This window comes from Ostrea edulis, chromosome 5 (assembly GCF_947568905.1).
Source record: "Ostrea edulis chromosome 5, xbOstEdul1.1, whole genome shotgun sequence".
Lineage (NCBI taxonomy): Eukaryota > Metazoa > Mollusca > Bivalvia > Ostreida > Ostreidae > Ostrea > Ostrea edulis.
Genome location: NC_079168.1, coordinates 9,990,642 through 10,000,971, shown reverse-complemented (window position 1 = coordinate 10,000,971; position 10,330 = coordinate 9,990,642).

The following is a 10,330-nucleotide window of genomic DNA, read 5'->3' as shown; positions in this document are numbered from 1 at the left end:
TCTCAAGCAGAAGCTTCTGAAAATCTGCCTCATATGAATGCCAAACAGGTCAGGTAATAATGGAGCAAAGTGATTATCCAAAAAGATTCCCCAACAGACTGCTGAGAAAACCTGATCACCAACGAATACGTAGATATTGAACTCCAACGTCTTTTTAATACCATCTTCGGAGTACTTATGCGTAGACCAGAATGGTGTTTAACAAAGTAATTTTTGAACGACGGATTACGAAATACGAGTATTTCCGCTTTCTACTTTTATTGAAGACACAGACGTCTATGATAACAAATGTCTGGTCTTTATTTTTTCGTGAGGAATGGTCGTGTAAAGAGTTGAAATGTTGTACGTTTTGATGCTGTTGATTTGAGGGGGAAAATTGTGGCTTCAAAAATACAAAATGCTTTCGGAAATTGTTGAGTTGAGAATTCACATTTGATTTACACCACTTCTTGCATATATTGTCCCCGATACGTCCGAAGTTTCTCCTTCTCAACTGCTAATATTGTCGTGAGGAGTAAATAATCACTCAACACTGGCATATTCTGAATAAAGTAAATCGTCATGTACTTAGTTTCAACATTTGGTACGGTTATGTAAGCTCAGTATGGTTACGTTCTTGAAGCCCATCCTGAACTCATTTTCATCCTTTGGTGCATTCCTGAAGTCAGTTTCAACCTTTGGTTCATTCATTATATGGTGCGTATCACACACGTTATTGCATCGAATGATACGTACGTGAAGTAGACAATACATGTCATGACTTTATGTACTGTTATGTACTACCTATGTACTACCTATGTACCTGATTGACACTTATAAGTTATGACCCAGATAAGATTCCATACATTCTCTCTTTAGAACGATGTTTGTCAGAGTTTAATTTCAAAATGGCGTAATACCTGTTAAGAAGGAATGCTCTGAAAGCTTCATTTCAATATAAATAGACTGCAAAAAATGTTGGGACAATAAGTTCTCTCCAGAATTACTAAGATACTTTTACATCTCAGTTGATTGGTTGATTGGCGGTTCTACGCCGATTTAGCAATAGGCAATTTGTGAAATTTGATTAGACCTACTGTAAGTCAAAAGTTACATCGCTCTCTGGCTTAGTTTTGTCTATTGAGTTTGATTATTTCAGAATGTTTTCAATAGTTAGATTTTTAAAATAGATTTATCCTTATTGTATCCATAGTAAAAGCAAATCTGTGAAGAGATATGATCCAATTGCTTTTGGTGTATTCAAATCTCTATAGCACAATATAAATTGGGATGAAATTTATTCAAGAAGTGCATTTTAAAAGTACATATATATTAATTTTATTAAAGTACAACTATTCATACGATGTAGATTAAAAACTAAAACAAAAACAAACCCGTTATTGAAAATACATCGAGGTAAGCACTGCGGTGCTTCACGCCAGAATACTTGTTAGCGCTTCATGTAAAGTATGATGGCGTGAAGCATCACAGTTTACACCCTCCTATATTTTTAAAAATGAAATTTGCACAAGTGCCTGTGGACCTGAGTATATAGCTCCTCTTTTGTTTACTTAAATTTAATTCTAAGTATCAAACGAAAGTTTCTGAATATCGCACGAACATAGGGAAACGCTAGATAGTACATTATTGAATGCCAAGAACAATAAAACGATGGACAAAGATAGCTAAGAATGGACATAATTTTATATTTACAGGACTGGGACTGGGAAAACACGTATTGTAAGGCAAAGCACAAGATATTTAATAATATAGGGAATATATCAGCCTTATCTGTCCAACAGGAATACTGTCAAAACAGCATAAGAGGTTAGGGGTTAGTACTGTATACAGCTGGTTTGGGGTACAAGATGGTAGACATCTAAACGAAGACATTTAGCATTTAGTGAAAATAGAAGAACGATATTAAAGTGTTAGGCGTAGTATAAAGAACAGGCAGCCGTTTCACTAACCGATCGTAGATCGTAAACGTACGATTACGTTTAAGATCATTTGACTCGCACGTATACGAGCGTTTCACGAAACCTATCGTAGTCGTAACACTTACGATTGCGATTTACGTCTGACTTTTTAGAACTCTTTTCTCTATGGAGGTAGATTTAAAATTAATCCTACCATGGAAAGAAATATTCAATCATTATTTCCTCATGGTTAAAGTTTTTAAACGTAACCTTATCGTCTGCAGTAACCCAAACAAGTTGTCAACAAAAAATAATGGAAATTTTGAGCCCGATCTCTAGTGTAACGTTTAAACAATTGATAGGATAATTTTTATTGATTTTCATGTAACTAAAAGTTTGGAAGAAATGATATAAGAAATAACATAAAAGATTTACATTTTAGAATTTTAAATGTCAAGTAAACTATGTTCAAAGGATTAAAAAAAAATAAGAAAATGAAATGTTATTGATAAAAAATAATAATAATAAAATGAAAATAAAATTACACACACGCATAGGAAATTTTATCCTGCATCAAATCATGTATATATATATATATATATATATATATATATATACATGTACTCCGGCGTTTAAACATTGTTGTAAAATACGCGTATCTATTCACTTATTTGTATAAAATTTAAACAAATCATGGGGTCAATTTGTTCCTTAGATGACTTTAAATTTATTTTCCCCATGCGTTTGTATTTTATATACATATATTTTTTCCGTTTAGGCATGTAAGCATATGCTAACTTCCATCTTTACGGGATGATGTATATTCCATATAATTTATTAAAAATTATTATTAATATTGCTCTGCCGGTGAAGGGCTGCAAAATTTAGGCCTATACTCGGCGCTTACGGCCATTGAGCAGGGAGGGGTCTTTATCGTGCCACACCTGCTGTGACACGGGACTTCAGTGTTTGTAGTCTCATCCGAAGGACCGCCCCATTTAGTCGCCTCTTACGACAAGCAAGAGGTACTGAGGACCTATTCTATCCTGGATCCCCACGGGATTGCACTTTATAACAAGGGGTCGGAACCCCAAGGATCCGATAATGACCCATCCCTTTTCTGTGTACTGTATACATATAGGTCTAGGTTTGTATGTTTAATTTCTAACGACCTTCATAAAACTACAGAAACGTTCCACTTGCAAAATTGGGATTTTAACCCCTCTCCCATTACCAAATCATGTTATTATCATATTTTCCTTAACATTTGTAATGTTTATCATTCGAATGTGCATATATTATGCAGTTAGTCAGTTGCATCAAAAGTATTGATCTGACGAGAAAAAAAATAACTGAGTCCGTCGAATCGCAACGTCTCGGATTTAAATGAACTGTTTCTAAAGAAACTTAATTTCTGAACATGTCTATGAGAATTACTTGAATTCTGCCTAATGTTAAATATACATGTACACTAACGGTGATGCAGGCACATGTAGCAATACCCCCCCCCCCCCCACCCTATTACTTTTCTAACAACTGTTTTCGTTATCATTACATGCAAAGTTTGATATATGGACTACACCCCCTCCTCACTTTTTAAAATATGAAGTCATTGCCTTTACTTCGGCAGACTGGTCACAGGGGCTAGGCCCGTTTTGGACCCGAACTCTGTGATACAATGAATTTACTATATCTGTGGTATCCCAGAGCCCGGGCCCAAAACGGGCTTGACCCCTGTGAGACTGTCATTTCTGTGGGTGTGCGTAACAAAGAAGGACACCTCTTATATTGATTCGGGCTCGGACTGTACAATATTTTTGTGCAAAAGCAGACTGCAAGTCATTGTGATTGTTTTCTTCCTACAAAGTATAAACAAACTCAGTCAGGTAAATACTACCACAAAATGATCTCAGGCGGGCCAGCATGGCGGCCATATTGCTCATTTACGTGCATGTAGGAGCACTTACGATAGCCCTAGACCACTCGTAGGGTTACGATCAATATTGATCGTAAATCGCAAATCGTAACTTTTAGTGAAACGGTCTTACGTGCTACGTTCACATTTAAGTCTACGTTTACGATCTACGATTGTTTAGTGAAACGGCCGCCAGTAAACTTAGTAAACTCAGGTGACCTATTGCTATTGGTCTGCTTCCATCAACCGTCGTGCGTTAAAGGCCGGGAGTAACCTAGAAAAATTTACACCCCTACACCACTCTGCTCGATCTGTGAGGCACTGAAAGGATATGTTTTTACTTTAACAAAACTTCACCCTAGGAACTACAAAATGAATTCATCATTGTTTTATCCATGTCTTTTAAAACATGTAGTTTTTTTTATAATATACACAAATATTGGTATATTTGATATACTAATACTTATGATTTTCCTCTTGGTACCTTTCAATTATGAGAAGAATTTGGGGGGAATTGTAGCTGTGCTATGGAGGACACGTGCATTGAAGGATTATTAAGAAACACTTTGTCCATTATGATATTTGGAGACCTACTATCTGTGATTGTCTCTTTTGACATTGTAATGTCCACACGTAGGAGTCCAGATTGAGAGTAATTTTAGAGTTATGGTTGAACAATTGGACATATTTGTCATCATTGATGAGAGACAATGGGAGTTACACAACTGGCGTAGGAGATTGTTGCTTAATCAGACAAACACCATGCTTGACATTTTTCGAGAAAAGGTACCAGCAATCCTACAAAACTCTGAAACAGCGATCAGACTGAACAGTCCTAATGAGTTATTTTTATAAAGTTAACCAATTTTTTTTTAAAGGAATGTGATTATATATAATTAAAAAATAAAATCTGGATTTACCAATGATATATGAGTAAGTACTTTTTTTCCATGTTGTACAGTGATTTGATTACATGTTTCCATTGGTGCAATTCCTCTTATCTAGAACTAGACAAGCATGCTCGTGCAATATGTGAGTCAACATCCGGTGTAAACAATAACAAAAGATAATCACACCCACAAACTGCCAATCTCTAGTTTGAAATATAAATTTAGCCCTGCTTCAGATTTTTGAGGCCAAAATTAAAACTTCATGAGCATTTATATCTAAAATAGATATGGCCAATATATGCACAGTTATGAGGGGAACAAGCATATCCATTTTAAAATTTCAGTACAACAGCTTAATCTTTATTTTTGCAAAATAAGTGTGACCAGAAAATTCATATATTCCACCATTTTCACCGATTGGCTGCTTTTATACCCAACTGCTGGCCTTTAACAACTCATATTCCAATTCCTTTCAAATTTGGTATGAAGCATCTTTGGAGCAAAGGGGGTGGGGGCATAATTGGTAAATTTTCAGGATTCTTGCACCCCTGGGCCTTAGATGTGGGACAGCATCTGCCAAAAATTTCAAAAAATCTTCTCTACAAACATGTGTAAGAAAAACTCAATACATAGTGATATAGAGCAGGAAGGCCTCTACCAAAATTATAAATTTCATGATCTCCGGGGTAGGGGTTTTGAACCAGTATGTGTAAAACACTTAAACTAACATCTTCTTTAGTGCTATTGATACTAAATTTGTAAATGGATATTTAGAAAGAACGCATAGTCCTTTACCAAAATTGTAAATTTGATGATCCCAGGGGTAGGGGTTTTTGTATCAGGATGGGGTCAAATGGTCAGTTATTAAATGTGTGAAAAATAGAACTTGGTTTAACTTCTTGATAACTACTATTCCAATTCCTTTCAAATTTGGTATGAAGCATCTCTGAGACAAGGGGGATATAAATTGTAAATTTCAGGAATTTTGCACCCATGGGGTCTTAGGGGCGGGGCAAAAACTACCAAAAATCAACAATTTTTAAAATAAAAATCTTCGTCTCTACAACCACACATGTCTAAGAAAAAAATCAAAGCATAGTGATATAGAGCAGAAAGACCTCTACCAAAATTGTAAATTTCATAATACCCGGGGTTGATGTTCTGACACCAGGGCGGGACCAAACTTGGTATATATAGTGTATATGTGCAAAACATGTAAATGATATCTGCTTTATTGCTATTGATACTAAATTGAAACTAAATAGATATTCATCAGGAGTAGGTAGTCCTTTACCAAAATTGTAAACTTCATGATCCTAGGAGTGAGGGTATGGTTTCAGGGTGGAGCCAAATTATTATAGTGATAATATTTTATTTCTTTATCATTTGAAGGACTTCTTTAAATTTACTGATACAGTATAAAACTAAATGCATATTTTATAATTTAGGATAAGCAGAAAAGAACGTACAAAAATGGTAAATTTCGCAACCCCAGAGTTTTCACTTTAAAGTGGGTCCAAATTAGTGATATCGTTTAATGATAATACATATAATATGTAAAGCCTTTCATCAGTATATGCACTTTGAGGGCATTAAAGTTTTAAGAACACAATTGTTTTATACTCTTGCTGAATATCAGAATTTAGCTTAGATATTTTCAGAACAGGACTTTTTTCTAGATTTTCAGCCCTTGGGCCTAGTGGTACTTTTAACTAGTACCCTGGTGACCGATAAGGCCTGTGGGCCTCTTGTTCGTTTGAAAATTCAATTATAAGGAGTTTGCGTCATTTTTACAAGTACTTGAAATACCAAAAATGAACTACTGTAAGTGTCCACTGGTAAACGTCATTGTAAATACAAAATAAGTAGTAGGTTATTATTGATTCTCTACTAATTTATAATAATAACATCAACACATGCAATTTATTATACTACTTGGCTGATATGCAAATATATGCATAAAACCCTAGTTTTCTACCTTGCACTAAAATTATGCAAGATATATTTCTATTCATTTATCATAATTGAAATTGCATAATCGTCATTTCTATATTGTTTCTCTCTTATCAGAGAAAACGAAACACGTTGTTGGCGTCCTATTCTAAGAAAGATAACTCTTCCATCTGGAGATTTTAATGTTTCCAATATTTGGCTCAATACAAACATTTTTTTTTTCAATTCGATTTTTGCATATCAGTCATATACATGTGTTGTGCATTTACAATTTATATACTTTGGTATAGATGAAACTCAATTTCTGTTAAAACACAAATTTGAAAAAAAAAATGGGGGGGGGGGGGGGGGTTGTAATCTTGGGTAATAACATATTATAAAGAAATTGGTGCAGGAAAAAAAATCACCAAATGTCATTCCACCTTAATTTGAATTAACATATATGGGGGCGGGTGTCTACCAATTTGAATATTAAATTGTTCACATCAGTTAATGTCATACATGTAGTATATCCACCTTCCTTTGATGAAGCCATTTTGGTTTTCTGTGTTGAACAGATGGTCTACATCTTTCTCCAATAGTAATATATTTTTCTGGGTTTCTGATACCTACATAGAAGGATGTGTGGATGTAAAGCATTGAAGGGGAACTGGTGACTAACAGACACCAATTGTGAAGTCAATTTATCCTACGTCTTTACGGCGTTCGGATGGGGTTGAAGGTCAGTGAAAGAAAAAGAAAAAACCCAATCACATGTGATAAAAGGAGAATGTCAAACTGACCAGAGTGTTTCTTTGTTTTGTTGTATATATTTCCCAGCTGTAGGTAAATTGCCACTAGACATGGTGCTCCGGGTTGTACATTGTACATGTAACAGAAGTTTCCCTCTCGTGCGCATGTCCCAGCACAGGGAGTCGGATTTAAGGTTGTACCTAAAAGACTTCACCAGCCATGTGACTGGTGAAATGACCAACGCACAAACATGGATCGATGAATTTGGGATAAATATCACCTTCAACTGCCCTGTTCAAGTTTGGATGATGTAGAAGAGGTGTACCGCACTCTCAGTTCTTATATGATTCATGAGATTGATCACTGTTTGTTATCTTCACTTGTTTATGTAAATATAATAATTATTTGTACATGTACATTGTACATGTAGGTTGTCTATTCACATTTACCCGATCAAGATATAGAGCTCATGGTGGGTGTGACCGGTCGACAGATGCTTACTCTTCCTAGGCACCAGATCCCACCTCTGTTAGGTTCAGGGGTCCGTGTGTGCCCTTCTCGTATTTTTTAAAGGAGTTATGAAATTGTTCACCGTTCGTAATCTTTACCATTTCATGCATACAATTTTTTTTATCATAATGACAAGTATCATCTTTGGCTTTATAAAATTTGAAGAGGCATCACACAATCACGATTTGCATATTCTCGAAATCGTGGATGCAATGGTTTGGTCAGTCTGTCTATTCGTCTATAACTTTAACTTTGGTTAATATCTTTAAACTAAGAAAAACTCAATGTATAACAGATGTAATTGAAAGGAAATGCTGGCTCTCAGTGGCGGGAAAACATGTTTCTAGTTTAACAGCGCTCACATCGGGATGTATAGAAAGGTAAAAGGAAAACTTCCGAGAAAATGAGGGTTTAATGTACAGCAATTATTATTAACCGTAGTAGATGTTTCAATTAGGACGTGCCAGACTGGAGAAAATACCTTTGATCGAGAATTCATGGACTCTTCACGAAAGGAAGTTGGCCTTTATTATGTATTTTTTCCTCTGTGTACGTGTTGGATTCTCTATATATACATGTAAATATACAACCGAACGGAATATTTTTCAACGTTACAATTGTATTGAGCATAAAAGAGGAAAATTATAGTTGTAAAAAGGGGTGAGGTAAACAATAATATACTATATATATATATATATATATATATATATATATATATAGCCATAGCAGTTACAAATTATAACAAGAGGCCCACATGCCTTTTCGGTCACCTGAATACTAGTGAAAAAGTATCACTATTTCCATGGGCTATGAAATCTAGAAAAAATTCCCTGTTCTGAATATCTAAGCTAATTTCTAATGTTCAGCAACAGTATAAAACAAAATGTGTTCTTAAAACTTCACTGCCTTCAAAAGTGCATAAACTGATGAATGGCTTTAAATAATAGGTGTATTAACATTAAAACATAGAAACATATGACTAATTTGGACTTATCCTAAAGTCATAACCCTGGGTTTTGATTGAAATTCACCATTTTTGTACATTCTTTTCTGCTATTCCTAAGTATGCAGCCATTTAGATTTTATACAGTATCAGCAAACATACACACAAATACTATATACTAAGTTTGGCCTCACCCTGGGATCAGAACCCTTACTCTAGGGATCATCAAATTTACAATCTTGGTAAAAGACTACCTGCTCTATCCATTTAGTTTCAATTTAGTATCAACAGCACTAAAGAAGATGTTATTTAAGTGTTTTACACATAAACACTATATACCAGGTTTGGCCTCACCCTGGGGGTCAGAACCCCTACCCCAGGGATCATGAAATTTACAACTTTGTTAGAGGTCTTCCTGTTCTCCATCACCATGCATTTAGTTTTTCTTATATGTGTGCAGTTCTTGAGAAGAAGATTTTTAAAAATTGGTCAATTTTGGGCAGTTTTTGCCTCACCCCTAAGGGTGCAGGAATCCTAAAATTTACAATTTATGTTCCCCTTCTTCCAAAGGTGCTTCATTCCAAATATGAAAAGAATTGGAATGATAGTTAAAAATGTCTATTGTTCACACATGTAATAACTGACCATTTTGCCCCCACCTGATACCAAAACCCCTACCCCTGGGATCATCAAATTTACAATTTGGTAAAGGACTACTTGCTCTTTCTAAATATATATTTAGTTTCATTATATTATCAACAGCAATAACGAAGATGTTATGTAAGTGTTTTACACATAAACACTATAAACCAAGAATGGCCCCCACCATGGGATCAGAACCCCTACTCCGGCAATCATGAAATTTACAATTTCGGTAGAGGCCTTCATGCTTTCCATCACCATGCATTTAGTTTTTCTTATACATGTGCGATTCTTGAGAAGATTTTCAGAAATTGGTCATTTTTTGGCAGATTTTACCCCGCCCCAGGGGTGCAGGAATCCTGACATTTACAATTTATGTTCCCCTTGTTCCACAGATGCTTCATACCAAATATCAAAAGAATTGGAATAATAGTTATCAAGAAGTTTAAAATGTCTATTGTTCACACATTTAATAACTGCCCATTTTGGCCCCACCTGATACCAAAACCCCTACCCCTGGGATCATCAAATTTACAATTTTGGTAAAGGACTACCTGCTCTTTCTAAATATTTATTTAGTTTCAATATAGTATCAACAGCACTAAAGAAGGTGTTATTTAAGTGTTTTACACATGGACACTATATACCAAGTTTGGCCCCACCCTGGGGTCAGAACCCCTACCCCGGCAATCATGAAATTTACAATTTCGGTAGAGGACTTCCTGCTCTCCATCACCATGCATTAAGGTTTTCTTACACATGTGCGGTTCTTAAGAAGAAGATTTTTAAAATTTAAAAATTGGTCAATTTGGGACAGTTTTTACCCCGCCCCTAAGACCCCAGGGGT